We start from the raw sequence: 14,138 nt of genomic DNA on the forward strand, positions 1-14,138 counted from the left end.
TGTATCTACTCACTGGGTCATGAAGGTTTTGGCTGTGAGTTGTCTGTGTTGGTAAAGGGCTGTGGGAAGGTGTGCCTGGGGTCCGGTGGTCTCACCCTCATCTGCCATCTCTGTTCTTGGTCCTGAGTTGAACCCAGACCACAATGGAAACAGATCACAATGAACTGATGCTTCTTACCTTCCCTAGGGCAGGAAAGAGCCTGTCTCGGAGCCCTTCCTCATTAGAGCAACACAGTTTCTTTTTACTAAAAAAGGGAAAACAGGAAGGAAGTCAGAGATGAATTGGAGACACCAGGTGGGAATGGTGATGGGTAGGGCTGCTCATTCATTCCGGCTCAGCCAGAGTCTCCCCTAATGTGGAAAACACACCAGCCATGTCTCTGCAGCAGGACTTCCCCTTGAACACTGACTCTGTATGAAACAGACCTATTTTTTTCATCTTTTTTCTGGTTTTGGGGAGAATATTCTTTTTTCCAATGAGACCCCAATAACCTCATTTAAATCTGTGATTTCCTTGAGACCAGGATCTTTGCCCCCACTTTTTTTTAAACCTTATCTCAGGGTTTAGCAAATCATGACTTAGAGCCACCTGTACCTGCAATTAAAGGTTTCCTGGAACAAAGGCACACGTCTATTTTCAGAGCTTGGGTATGACTGTAGAGTTGAAAGGCAATTTGGTCCACAAAGCCTAAAATATTTTCCCATTCTCCATTTATAGTAAATTCTCAGTGTCTTCCTGTTGGGTTTTTTGTTTGTTTGTTTGCTTGTTTTTTCACTTATGAGACTGTACACTATAGATATTTGTATAATTGTAATACTATCCATTCCATTATCTATTCACTTATGACACTGTACACTGTAGATATTTGTATAATTGTAGTAATATCCATCTTCTTATCCATATATTTTATTTATTTTTTGAGACAGGGTTTTATATAGTCCAGTCTGGCCTCAAGCTTACTACATAGCTGAGGCTGGCCTTGAACTCCAGATCCTCCTGCCTCCATGTCCTAGTTGTTGGGATGACAGGAGCATACTGAAATGTCTGATTAATTTCAATTTATTAAAAATTTCTGCAAGGCCAGGGATTTTTGTTTATTCATTGGGATATCACAGGGAGAAGCAGTGCCGGGCCGTATCTGATGGACGGATAAACCCAGTGAGAATCAAGAGCTCCATGAACTGTGGTCACTGTCATTTCAGCACAGCCCCTGCTTTCAAAGGGGAAGGATGTGCATGACAGCAGCATGTGTGCCTGCCCTCACGTGTGACTGCCTTCACCCCGCTCTCGGCAGGAAGCACACTCACACAGCTTGGTCTCTGAGCCCTATATACCTGCTTACCCCTGCCGGACTCCTACATAGTCCCAAAATTATCCCCAGAGGAAAGGACTTTTTCACAAAAGTAAACATCTTTCCAGCCCTGAAACTTTTGGCTTTTGTTGGGGAAGGGCTATTTTCATGTTCAGACAGAGGAATACCTATTTTTACACTACATCCAGACAGGACTTAATTATTGAGCCAAGGAGGCAGGTGTGTTTCCACACTGTGTCTCTATTTCACGCAAGACAGGAAGGAATGAGCTAACCTTTCGTCCAAGGGCGGCGGAGGCTGCCAGGTCCTTTCTCACACTGATTAAATTGTTTCATAGGGATTAGAACTCTTAACCACATTAACAAGCCCCGACTAAGTGGTTCCTCACCTCTGTAAAACATCCAGAGTCATGGCAAAAGCATTGAAGAAGGAGAGTGCCTAACCAGAACTCTGACACTGAGTTTTTATCTCTCTCTATTATATTTTACTTCCACTCCAGCTGTTGTTTCAAAGGCTCAGGTTTATCATCCTCCACAGAGTTAGTATTTAAAAATTAACGATCGTTCATTTAATTTCGTGTCTCTGAATGTATAACTGTGGTGTATGTGTGTAGTATATGCACACACAAACACATACACACACGCACATACATGGGTGGGTGCACAGGGCTGTACATGAATGGGGAGGCCAGAGGAAGGTGTCCAGTGTCCTCCCCCATCACCCTCTGCTGATGACTGTGAGGCAGAGTCTTGCTGAACATGGAGCTTGCTGGTTTTGGCTGGACTGGCAGGCAGAAGGCCGCATTGCTCTTTCTGTCCTTGTCTCCCATCGGTGCTGAAGTTATAGGCATGAAGGGCCAGAGCCAGCTTTGTGGGTGCTGCCATCTCCACGCAGGTCCTCATTCTTGGGCAGTGAGGGCTCTTAACCATCGAGCCAGCTTTCCAGCCCAGAAGATAGATTTTGAGATTGAGAATGAACTAGGTAAAGAATGACACACCAGGGTCATTCCGTGCCTGCTGGGTCTCAGAGGGGGTGCTTTGGTATTGATCAAAGTCTGGAGATGTTTTTGGTGGTTTTGATTGGGGAGATTCTCCTAGCATCTCTGTGGATAGAGACCTTCATCCAGGCTGAGTTCCCCTCGGACACTGTTCCCAAAGCTATGTTGAGAAACTTTGCGCATGATAGGGCCACCACTTTCCCCTTCAAGCCACTAGCTCTCTTGTTACCATGGTGACGGTATCACGGGAGGTGACAGTGACCACAGAGCCCTGTGAGAGAGTCTCTTCACTCTTTGTTACTCAGAACTGTGTCTACAGGCTGCACAGCTGGATTTCGAGGCTGCACTTGCCAATGGCTTAGGGGGCAGACAGAGCACCTGTGTATCAGCTGTCCTTCAGCAAGCTCGGAGAGGGTCACAGAAATCACACACGGCTGCGGGCGTCTGCTGTGGAGTGCTTGCTGCCCTCGCTCTCCTCTTGGCCATTTTATCAGAGTGTGCCAGTGTTTCTCTATGTCTTGCTCCCAGTGATCACCCGGCATTCTTTTCTTCTTCTTAAGGAACCCCTGTTTTACCCCAAAATTAATTGCATTTGATGTCCGATCAGCTACCTTTTAATTAATTAAGAATTTGGCAATATACTTACTTGCGTAGGAGTATGATACATGCATGTGCTCATGTTTGTGTGTGCATGGGCACATGTGTACACATGGCTTCTACCTAAATGGAAGATACAGTTGTTGAGCCCAAAGGGCTGGACTCTCATTAGCATGTGTGGCAGACGGCGTCTCTCTCTGGCTCTATCTCTCGGTGGGGTTATACGCACTTCTACACAGATGTCGAGTAGGTAAGGGGAGGTGAGCAGGTAGGATAGACTCTTCAGCTCTAGGGAGGCCGTTTTAGGGGAGACTCTTGCACTCTGTGTGGTGAAAGCATGTAAGATGAAGAAGATTAAGTTGTAAACATTGTCCCTCACTATAAAGTTATTGATTAAACTGTATATGCTTTGCGTGCGCATACACACACACACACACACACACACACACACACACACACACACACACACACACCCTTTCTACTGGCCTACAAAACACTATGATCTAGGATCTTGCTGATTCCATCTTCTACTATTTTGCCTCTTCTCCACCACTCACTCTCTCGATCCATTATTCTCCTTCCTTTTGGATCTTCTAACCCTTCACACCCCCTCACCTAAGGCCTTTCTACCATCTTTCCCCTCTGTTTCAAATGCTCTTCCCTCTTATCCACGTGGCTTATGCTCTCCTTAGCCTCAAGTCTTTCCCAACATTTTCTCAATGCCACTCCCTCTGATCATCATACTATTAATGCTGCAAGACACACCTGTCCCTTCTCCTCCTTCATTCTAAATTCAGGGCCCAACTCCATCTCATCTCTCTACACAGTACTAATGAGCTTCTAACAAATTAAACAACACGATCATTTATACTGTATTGTGTTTACTTCCTGCCAGATCCCACTAGAATGCATACTTCTCAAGATGAGGGATTTTGTCTGTTTTGTTACTCATGTCTCAAAAAACTAATACTGCATGAGCCTAAGCAGGGACAGAGACATGAGGCTGGAACTATGAAGAAGATAGCTTGAAGATGCCACCAAGATAGTTCCGAAGGGACACAGTGGTGGTGTTCAGGACAGAATGGAGTTTACAATTTTTCCTAAGATTTGCCTTCCTGACAAGTGTCCAGAGTATGGACGCATGGCTGGATACCGGGAGCTCTTTCCGAGTGGGAAGGAGGGTGCACATGTCACCAACACAGCAGGAAGACTGGAAGGCTTCACAGTCATTTGGCTGGGAAACTTCCTGCCACTCATGTGACTTCTCGTTCCTCCCACCTGCATGCATTCAGCCCGAGTGCAGGACCTGCAGCATGCCATGTGGCTTTATTTTTATAGTCAAAGATGACAAACTCAAGGTATCTGTAGATATAACCTTAAATACCACCGAGGGCCTCGGGGAGACAAAACAACGTTTTTACCAGACAGAGGACGAAGATGACTCATCTTACAAAACAAATCCACTTCCATCCCCCGGCTCCTGGTGGTTGAGCTGTTTTAATTTTATATTGTGAGGCACTCTTGCTGAATTAGAAGGCAGAATAGGAAGACCGTTAGAAGATGAAACAGAATCGTGCTGGCTTGTACTCTTTGTCCCTGTACACAGTGCTGTGTGTGTGTAGGTCTGGGCCTTGGCTCTGTTTTGGGCTGGGGACAAGGCCCAAGACTGCCTGGGAGAAAAGCTGCTCTCTATCATCTGCTGGCCATGTGACTTCAGAAAAGTTATTGAATGTTAAAAATCCATTTTCCCACCTGTAAATGTACCAGGAGATTACTATGAGACTAAAGTAAACTCACACACATGGCAAGGGAAGGAGTTGTAAGGATGCTTTCTCTTCAGTAGGCACAGGGAGACTGCGTACACTCAAAGTCTGACCCTATGACTTACTTGCTGGACCGCTTGGGGCAGGAAACTTCATTTCGCTTCACTTTCCTTATTTTTTGAGGCAGGCTTTCATAGCTCAGCTTCCTTAGTTTGTCAAGAGGCAAGTGCCTTGTCTCCTAGGATTATCAGGAGTCTCCAGCGGAAGAGTTTAGACTTAAAGCTTAGGAGAGACTGGGTGCCAGCCGTGAGCAATAGAAGGCAGCCTCATTCTTCTTTTCATGCTGGTAAAGTAGCCATAGCACAAAATGTGCCACCTGGACAATTTTAAGTGTGCAGTCAGTGGTATTGAACAGATTCAAGTGCACAACCCTTCACAGCCATCCTCAGGACTCTGGAAGCGGAAGTTCTCCACACAGTCAGCCGCAATGCCAACCCCTGTGGCACTGACTACACCTTGTGCTGAGAGTGCCAGATTGTTTCTGTGTGGGTTGGCTTATCTCGCAGCACAGTGCCCACAAGGTTTATCCATGTCATGGCCTCCCCTTCTCAGAATTCCCTCCCCTTTTAAGGCTAAATAATAATTCCACTGTATGTGTACACCACATTTTAATTGTCTGCTCACCTGTTGACGACACTTGCGTTGTCACCAAATTTTAACTATTGGGAATAATGCCACTATGTACAACTCACTCCCATTATTTTGGTTATTTGTCCAGAAAAGGAGTAGATACACTATACAGTGATTCTATTTTAACCTTTTGAGTGGCTGCCATTGTGTTTCCTATTGTGGCTGTACCTTTCCACACTCACGCTAACTATGCCCAAGAATTCAAATTCTCTTTAAAACTTGGCATTTTCTGCCTTAAAAACCCAATAGCCATATTAATGAACGTAACACGGTAAGTTCTGTTACACTCACCTCCAATTGCGGTTGCTACTATGCAGCAGCCATGGCTACTTGTGGATACATCTACTAGGCAGTGTGAGGAGATCAAAACCACCCAAATCATGCCTGCTTCTTCTTTCTTCAACCATCAACCTACTGGTTCGTGGCTGGGCTCTGCCTTCCTCCTGGGGATTATTTTTCAGGCTTACTTGCAGCAAGCTGCACTTGTATAGTCAGCAGAAGCCTTATGAGCTGTGTCCACACCACATCCTTAAAAGAAGTGGGAAATGCGCGCTTCTTTCCCTCACTTCACACTGCCTGAGATACGGATGTGGTGGAGGGTGCTGGGACCTCTATTTAAGCCCCAGACAAGAAAGGGGCATGATATGGATGGCAGGGACACCCTGTCAACCTTGCATGACCGTTCCCAGGATGTCCTATTCAGGAGAAAAATAAAATTATACTTTGTATTAGTCACTGAAGTTTGAGATCACTTAACCTATAACATACATGAACAAAGTAATTCAATTAAAAAAATGTCAATTTAGTTAGCCACAAAAAAAAAAAAAAAGGAAAAAAAAACCCTTCAAAGGTTCTGAGTGTAGTACAAGCATCTTCAGGGAGGAACACCACTTTCCACGGCAGATCTCTTGCATCAGGAAGCCACTTCAAGCCAGGACTTGCGAGCCCTTCCAGGGTTCTGCTTCTTTGCCACAGTGAAGGGTGGCTCCAGCGGTCAGAAGTGACTTGCAGTTATAACGTAATGACATTAGTTACCAGAACACCTTTGAGTTTGTGCTTAGATACCATCTTGCATGATTAGAAACACTAGTAAGTATCACTGTGATTATCTACATAGCTAATACTTAGAATTTAAACATATTCAGTTCATGGAGAGATGGTGTAGACATCAAGGCATTAGAGACTCTAAAAAATCTGGAGTGAAAGATATCTGTGTTAAATGCTAGTAATATAATTATACCAAGAAGCTTCAAGCTCGAAACTCATGTATTGCTTTTTTTTTTTTTTTTTTTTTTTACAGGAATTCTCTCCCTGTCTCTCTCTGTCTTTGTCTCCCCCACACCTCCCGCTTGCTATGAGGCTATGGTAGTAGTTAGTTATTTACAAGTTATCAGATCATATCCAGCCCCATAAGAGTGGGCCCAAAGCACCCTTTGATGGTTTAAAATGCAGTTAATGGATACTAGCATACTTGGGGGTTAGGGTGGTAATAGAAGTAATGGATGAAGGGTTGTGTTGCAATTCTATGTCCCAAAAGAAGGGAATTAAAGGTGAGTCTTTCTTCCCAGCACAGTCATAGCCCAAGAATAATTTAATCTTCTGGACAAAGACTTTGACTCACCAAGAGCTATCTAAAGAGAAGGGATGTTCTCATCCGTCCAGGCTTGCTTCATAAAGATTCCAGCGGGAAAACCACACACCCTGCACTTTTCTTCAGTAAACATTCACCCTGCTGTTTGGGTTTCTGAGAAGACCCAGGAAGCCAGAAGAAATGGGTTCCCCTTCTGTGGGCAGCTTTGTCCCATATTGTTATACTCGATGTTCTAGCTTAAAGAGCAGTCTCTTGGGAGCTTGGCATGGCTAATGCCCATGCATCCTTTGGTTTCTAGATCAATATATAAAATAGTTTCTGAATTGCTAAAGCTGAGATCAGATCATTGACCATGGCATAATCCATGGTGGAGATTCAGTCTGAAATATACTATCCCTGAACTCATGTGAATTCCCTGAGAAAGAATATGTTTTATAAGTACTGGTTTTAATGTCTTTATGTGTTCATGTATATGTTTAGGAGCACATGTGTGTACAAGTCTGCTAGCATGTGTATGTACATGGGCATAAGGACAACTTTGGATGACACCTTCAGGAACTTTGAGATAGGATCTTTGGTTGACCTGGAGCTGATGATTTAGGCTTAGCAGGCTGGCCAGGGAGCCCCAAGAATTCTCCTGTCTCTGCACCTCCCCATCCAGCACTTGGATTGCAAGCACATGGCACCACATCTGGCTTTTTGTGTGGCTTCTAGGGGTTGGGGTTAGGTCTTCAAACTTGCAAGATAAGTGTTTCGCTGACTGAGCCAGCCCCTCAGCCCAATTAGCATGACTTTTTTTTTTTTTTTTGGTTTTTCGAGACAGGGTTTCTCTGTGTAGCTTTGCGCCTTTCCTGGAACTCACTTGGTAGCCCAGGCTGGCCTCGAACTCACAAAGATCCGCCTGCCTCTGCCTCCCGAGTGCTGGGATTAAAGGCGTGCGCCACCAACGCCCGGCTAGCATGACTTTTTAAAGGAACCCAACATATAATTGTAATCCAAGTTTATTTTCAACAGGATAATAATTCAATTTAAAAATAAGTTATTGTAATTTCCTAACATTCAACTCAATTAATATATTGTACTAAATTCTAAAGTTCTAAGGGACCATAATTTATAGGAGACCATAAATATAGAGTATTTATGAAAAATCTGCTATGGTGTATGTTTGTGTGTGTGTGTGTGTGTGTGTGTGTGTGTGTGTGTGTGTGTGTGTGTTTATGTGTGTATGCATGTGTGAAAGAGAAAGAGAGAGAGGGGAAGGCACACATATCTGTGTATGCAGAACTCAAGACAGTATCCACTCAAAAACAGAGGTCTTCTAACACCAGACCTAGAGAACAGAGTGTGAGACTTAGACCTATAAATACCATTTAAAGCATGGGATTTTAGAAAAGATGTTTTGTTTCCAAGTTTGACGTTTTCTCAGGATTGAAGTCAACAAGTAACTGTCATAGAGGAAACAGGGTATTTTCCTGCCTTGGTTGTTTGCCTTCACCTGGAAGGTCAGTGTCTTGAGATAGGGATTTCCTCACTAAGAAGGGATAGGTTCTCCCGAAGGAAGACTGGTCACTGCCTAGTTGTCCCTATCCTGTTGGTCACCATGTGTTGGTCACCTGAGTTTCCCTGCCTAATGAGTCACAGCATCAAGATGCTTCATTGATGGTCCATCATAAACCCAGTGTTCTCCATCATCCAAGAGTAGCCTTGTGTCCCCTGGATTTCCTTCTTCCTTTCTGGGGCTCCAGCTCTCTTAAAAATCTTGCCTCAGTTGCTGCTCCACTGTGTCTGCCTTTAAAAGTTACATCCTACCAAGGGCGGCAGGTCCCATACTTCTGCTGATCTCCCAATGTGAAGCTTTTTTCTTGAATATGAGCAACTTCTTGGTGTCTGCGAAGACTCTTCCCCCCAGCTGCATATTTTGCATACATGCAACACTCCATTCTGTCTCCCTTTAGCCGAGGAAAATACTTCACGAGGAGAAAAAAGCCCCATCTGGAATTCTGTGCATCTTGAACTCATAGAAGGATTTATTGTGGAAGACAATGTTTGCCCTGTAGCCTGTATTGAACAATTAATGTATTCTCCTCCTAATTCCACCCAGGGCACTATGAGGATGGACTTTCCATAGCCACTGGGGAATGTAAGAATGCAGTATTTGTCACTGTGACATAACCCTATCCTATGCTATGCACCCTGTTGACATCCCAAGGAATTTTGATTTAGTCCACATAGGAGTCATGGATTGCATCTTGTTAAAACACCCGGCAAACAGGACTGACGGTGGGAAACCCTTTCAACTACAATGCTAGTATTTGTGGGGACACAGGGACCTGAACCTTCTGAGGCTTGCTGTGTTCTTTGTATCATCTGGTGAGGTCCAGTGACACTGAAGGGTATCACCCCAAATGGGGCTCATGGTCTTTTGGCCACTGAGCCTTTCCTTCTTGCAGGGCAGACTGAGAGGTACCATTTTACAAACTAAACCATTTGGTTCCCAGGATGCTTCTGGTCACCAATGCTCAGAAACAAGTCCAGATGTGCAAAAAAGTCTGCATACCTTTCTACCAGAGCCCGTGAAGAATGCGTGTTGGAAGAACTACCTTAGTGGGATTAATTCATGTCTAACCCATGACAAGACTTGCCTGATGATGGGCTTGTCTTCCTCCGCCAATCCCGCCTCTCCATCAGACTCTGCTGTCATGTGACCCACTTGCTTCATTGGACACAGACAATTCAATGATTCTGTGATATGTGAGTGACTTAGATTACTTCCCAAGCTGCTGTCTGTCAAGACTAGGTAGATCCAGAAGAATTTATTTTGCAGTTTGGGGTTGAGACATGTGGGTAGAATTCATTAGCATCACAGAAGCCTCCCTTGCTAGACAGGAGAATTCTTGGCCTGTACCTGGAGACACATAGACAGGGCTAAGAGAATGAGAATGCTACCGGGGGTGAGTGTTACTGTCTGAGCTGTTTGATGTTGGAGTCCAGTGATGTCCCAAGGTAGTCAATGTGGGGTGGAGAAGGCAGTCCCTGCTCTGCTGAGTGTATTTTAGAGGTAGGATAGTCTGGGAAGATTGCGCTGATCACAGGTTCCAAGGGACCAAGCTGAAAAGTTGCATCTATGGGATTAATAGAATTTGCAGTTCCATTTGCATGTTTTCTGCTTAACTGTCATCTTCAGTAATCTTCATCTGTGCAATGCAGTACTTAATTGATTCTACTTAATTAAGATGCCATTTGTTGGAGGGGTTCAATTTCCTTTCCCTTATCATCTTCATAGTTTTGAAGCTTGTCATCAAAAAGCTTTCGTTGTTCTAACAATATTTGTTGGTAAATATCATTCTCCATAAGGTTATGATGAAGTAGCGCACTAGGAACAAATCCTGAGTTCAAACCACAGAAGGCAGTGCAAGGAGAATGTAGCATCTGTCACCCCGGGGACCTGAAGGTGGGGGCCAGGCATGCTCCCAAGCCCCCAGCCTCCACCCAAGCTCCTGCACTCTGTGTCTCCCAGGGAAGGAGCTGGGGCAGCGCCAAAGCACCCCTCCCCAGCTCAACTAGGAGTAGACCTAGTCAGCACTTTTAGAATATTTAAACAGTGCTCAGGCTTACACAGGGCACACAGATAAAGGAAGAGAGTCATCCTGCTCATGATTACAGGAAAATACTGAGAATTACAAATGCTGGAAAAGTGTGTTCTGTGTTTCTGGGTATGGTAGTGTCTTCTAAAAAAAGTCAACTGTGTAATGCCAGATAGCACAGCAAGAAAACTTTGACCATTTATCCTGGAGAAAGGACAACTTGTGTTCACAGAGGCACTGTACAGAAATATTCTGGTAGCTTTATCTATATCAATGCAATTCTCTCAAAAGGTGAATAAAGACACTGGTAAATTTACACAATGTAATGTGAGTGACTTATTTATTTTGATGAAGAGTTACAACATCCAAGGAAAGTAATTATAGATACTTATTTAATTCAAAAATCACATCTGTCTGTCTTTCAATTCATCATCTGTCTATCTATCATCTATCTATCTATCTATCTATCTATCTATCTATCTATCTATCTATCTATCTATCTATCTATCTATCTATCATCTATCTATCTAATTTAGAGTCAGAATCTTAGTATGTAGCCCAGGTTGGCCTTAAATTCATGATCCTCTTGCCTCACCTGCTGAGTGCTGGGGTTACAGTGGTCTGTGACCATGACTGGCTTAGTCACATAGTACATATGTGGTATAAGAATTGGTTTCTTTGTTATGAAACTTCTATGTTATGAAATGCTAGCATATGGCTTGTTCCACAGCAGTGGAAGGGAATTTTTTGGTTTGTTTTAGTCATTGAGAAGGAGCAGTTTACTAAGGCATCAGGGAATCTTTTATCTGCTGAGGACCTTGTACATGCTGGGCCATGCAGGACATAGAGCTACATGTCTGCCTAAGTATTTATTATTATTATTATTATTATTATTATTATTATTATTATTATTATTATTATTTTACCCAGGACTCTGATAAACAAAATAGGTCAACTATAAAACTACTTAGTTCATCCCAGCTCCAGATCAGTGGGCAAATGCACCTCTTTTCTGAATACTCATGCCTCTTCCTTGCTTCCTCAAGAACTTCACCCTCTTCTGATATTCTGAACTGCTGAACATTTTTTGGTGGTCATCAGTCACCCTGTGTAGACAGTTTCCCTTTGCAAACACCTTTCTGATGGGATCTGTATTCATAGAGAAGCAGTATGGACCCCTTACTGTTCACATCCAGCCTCTTCACCAGAGCACAGGACATCTCCTCTTCCGGTGATTGAGGCTTGAGGCGCTGTGGTGTCTAGGCAGGGCCTCTCAGTAATTGCAGTGTTGGCCTGTGGTCTTTTTCAGGAAGTGCCAAGTACCACTTGCCCTAGTGTGTTCCAGCTAACTGTTCGAGGGACAAGAGGAAACAGACGCCAAATAAGGACATCCGGAAGCAGCGGCTGCAGTTCTGGGGTGAGAGCAAGGTAGACAGGTTCTCTCTTAGCGCTTCTACTGGCCCCCACAAGTCCTCCGGAAGCTCAAGGCTAGGAGAGACCCGTGCGTGCACTGGGATGAGGCCTGACTGGATTGAGCCTGTTCATGTGGGTGTCGGACTCCTGCTATTGACTGTCCTCCGACCCTGGGAGTGCTTCTTCAGCTCTTCTAAACTACTTCTTCTTCAGAGAGAGTCTCTGCTTTTATAATTTATTGGAGAGAACGGTAGCCTTATTAGCTTCTAGCCAGAAATGGATTTCTAAAATTATCACTCAATATCAAGAGTTGAACTTAATGGCTTGCAGAAATTCAGCTCTTCCCCGAGTGTTCAATTCTGATGTGTAACGTGGAAGCAGAGCAGGAGGAAACAGGGGCAGGTAGGGACAGGGTCCTCTCCCGTGTCCTTGCGTCCCGTCTTCCCATGACAAGCTTGTGGAAATGTGAAAAGAGCTATGGTGATGGAACATTGTCCCACTAAAAACATCGATGAGAGCCCCTCCAGGTGACTGCCAGTGGTTTTTGATTAAGGCCGAGTGGGGAAAAGAACAGGACACTGTGATACGTACAGAGCATTCAATATTGATCCCTTTCACCTACAGGTTGCCTTTGGCAGGGTCATGTTATCGTCAAGTCGGCCTTGGTGAGTGGGAGCCCATGTTGCATACATCCCCTCTACCTGCCCCAGTGGCCACTCTATCACCTTGGCCACATGCTAGCAGTGAGTCACTGATGGCAGAGGCTGGCTGGTGTCCACTTGTCAGGTCACTTTGTCTAGCTGGTTGCTTGGCACCCCTGGGGTTTGGTGTTGACCTGTATGATGGAGAACTTCCTGCCTCTGCTCATTCTCCACTAACTTATTTCCAATATGCTGTCCCCCCACCCCCAATAGTTTCTTTCTCACCTCAGGTACTGTGTCCCAGAACCTTAGAATGTGGTCATATTTGGAGATAGTACCTTTGCAGATGCAATTGTCCGATATCTAGAGATCCATTTAGGAAGGGACTGAAACTCAATGTTTGGTGCTCTGGGAAGAGGAGAGGACCCAGAAGTACATTGAGAAATGACATGATGATAGAGAAAGAGATGAGCCCACAAGACAGGAGTCCCAAGAGGTGCTGGCGAGTCCTGAGATGTATCTGCCTCAGGCTACAGTGAGAACTAACTCCGCTGCCCCCTTTGTTTCAGACTTCTAGGCTCTTGAACATAAGACTGGTGAAATCCAGGCCACACACCTAGTAGCCATCTATGTGGCATTTCTTGGAAGTGAGGGTGGTTTCTACCCAGCTGGTCAAGAGTTTGCTACTGTCCATACCTCTGCTCATATTCCAGCTATGGTCCTTCTTTTATCACATGAAGTGGATATCAGACATCCACCCTGAGGAACTGCCCTCAGTAATTACACTTTAAGCTTCTTCTGAACGTGTGTGACAGCAGGCGACTCTATATTTATAACTAAAACTCACTCCCATCCAAGTGCTAATCAGGCCCAGCCTGACTTAGCTTCTGAAGGGAGGTGAGATCGAGCAAGTTCGTTTGTAGACTAATAAGAAAAGGTTATAAAGACAAATTAAGACACAGACAAAAGTCACAGATAGCTGTTTCACACAAGAGCTATGGCCAGCAAACTTGAAGAGATATTTAATGTCACTAGGGATAGGGAAATGATGACACAGTGGAACCCTATTTCAAACCCAACTACAAATTGCAAATGTCCAGTGGCTGGAGAGACAGCTCAGCACTTAAGAGCACCTGTCACTCTTGCAGTGGATCTGGGGTTCAATTCTCAACACCCACGTGGCAGCTCACATCCATCCATAACTCCAGTTCTAAGGGATCCAACGCCTTCTGATCTCCATCGACTCCATGCACATACATGGTTCACAGACATACATGTAGGCAGAATACTTATACACATAAAATAAATACATCTAAAAATTAAAAAGCCATAAAATATCAAAGAGGCTATATATTAATGGATTAACGTATTTCTGGTAGGATTCAACTATTTTGAAAACAATTTGGCGTTGCCTCCTAAGCTGGAAGTTGAATGATTTACTCTATGGTAAGTAATTCTATGTTTAGGTATATTCTATAATAGAGAGAGAGAGGGAAGGGGAAGGAGAAGAGGAAGGAGAGAGAGAGAGAGAGAGAGAGAGAGAGAGAGA

At 44.3% G+C, this 14,138-nt stretch overlaps 1 pseudogene; it reads right to left on the reverse strand.

Annotated features, from left to right (window-relative positions):
• Nucleotides 1–8,920: 8,920 nt before the first annotated feature.
• On the reverse strand, nt 8,921–9,652 carry LOC121832541 (oxysterol-binding protein-related protein 9 pseudogene; annotated as a pseudogene).
• Nucleotides 9,653–14,138: the final 4,486 nt, after the last annotated feature.

This window comes from Peromyscus maniculatus, chromosome 10 (assembly GCF_049852395.1).
Source record: "Peromyscus maniculatus bairdii isolate BWxNUB_F1_BW_parent chromosome 10, HU_Pman_BW_mat_3.1, whole genome shotgun sequence".
NCBI classification, from domain to species: Eukaryota; Metazoa; Chordata; class Mammalia; order Rodentia; family Cricetidae; genus Peromyscus; species Peromyscus maniculatus.